We start from the raw sequence: 1,504 nt of genomic DNA, 5'->3' as shown, positions 1-1,504 counted from the left end.
GAGGGATCGCGCGGGCGACCCCGGCAGACGCCTAGTAATGGTTGTTGTCATGGTTGTTGTCATGGTTGTTGACAGGTACATGCGGCGGTTCGTTGAGGAGCTAGGGTTGAGGGATCGCGCGGGCGACCCCGGCAGACGCCTAGTAATCTACGACGGCAGCGACATTATCTTCCGCGACAGCGATTGGTCGGCCGTCTCCCTCGCGAGACTCGTCTGGAGGTAAGAGCGCCCCCTGGAGGTGAGAGCGCCCTCTGGATAGCAAGGTCAGAAAGCAAGGTCAGAGAGCAAGGTCAGAGAGCAAGGTCAAACATAAGGTGAAAGAGCAAGGTCAGAAAGCAAGGCCAGAAAGCAAGGTCAGAGAGCAAGGTCAGAGAGCAAGGTCAGAAAGCAAGGTCAGAGAGCAAGGTCAGAAAGCAAGGTCAGATAGCCAGGTCAGAGAGGAAGGTCAGAAAGCAAGGTCAGAAAGCAAGGTCAGAGAGCAAGGTCAGAGAGCAAGGTCAGAGAGCAAGGTCAGAAAGCAAGGTCAGATAGCCAGGTCAGATAGCCAGGTCAGAGAGGTCTGACCTTGCTTTCTGACCTTGCTTTCTGACCTTCCTCTCTGACCTGGCTATCTGACCTTGCTTTCTGACCTTGCTCTCTGACCTTGCTCTCTGACCTTGCTCTCTGACCTTGCTTTCTGACNACTTTGTCTTTGACCTCTAACCTTCCTATGTTGACCTTGCTCTCTAACCATATTTGTAACCTCACTCGCTAACCATCCTATCTGAGCTTACTCTCTAACTTTGTCTTTGACCTCTAACCATCCTATCTGACCTTACTCTCTAACTTTGTCTCTGACCTCTAACCTTCCTATGTGACCTTGCTCTCTAACCATATTTGTAACCTCACTCGCTAACCATCCTATCTGAGCTTACTCTCTAACTTTGTCTTTGACCTCTAACCTTCCTATCTGACCTTACTCTCTAACTTTGTCTTTGACCTCTAACCTTCCTATGTGACCTTACTCTCGAACCATATTTGTAACCTCACTCGCTAACCATCCTATCTGAGCTTACTCTCTAACTTTGTCTCTGACCTCTAACCTTCCTATCTGACCTTACTCTCTAACCTCCCTCTCTCACACTCTGACCTCTGTGACCTCACGTTCTGACCTTTGACCCCCGCGCCACCAGGTACGGCTACGACGTGGTGCGTCTGCGCTCGCTCGGGCGCGACTTTCTCGCCAAATTCGACGCCCTCTACGACCTGCAGGCTCACGGATACGCGTTCACGACCGCCCCGGCCCTGCTCGCCGCCGCCCACCCCTCGCTCAGCAACCTCACGCGCTACACGGCGCGCACGGCGATGACGGACGCGGGACTGTCGCGACGCTACGTGGAGGAGGTCGTGAAGGCAGCGATCAAGGTGAGTGGGGAAGGAAGGGAGGGAGGGAGGAGGGTGGGGGCTACACGGCCCGCACGGCGATGACGGACGCTGGACTGTCGCGACGCTACGTGGAGGAGGT

Source organism: Priapulus caudatus, unplaced genomic scaffold, assembly GCF_000485595.1.
Source record: "Priapulus caudatus unplaced genomic scaffold, Priapulus_caudatus-5.0.1 Scaffold2444, whole genome shotgun sequence".
NCBI lineage: Eukaryota > Metazoa > Priapulida > Priapulimorpha > Priapulimorphida > Priapulidae > Priapulus > Priapulus caudatus.
This window is presented reverse-complemented; position numbering follows the sequence as displayed.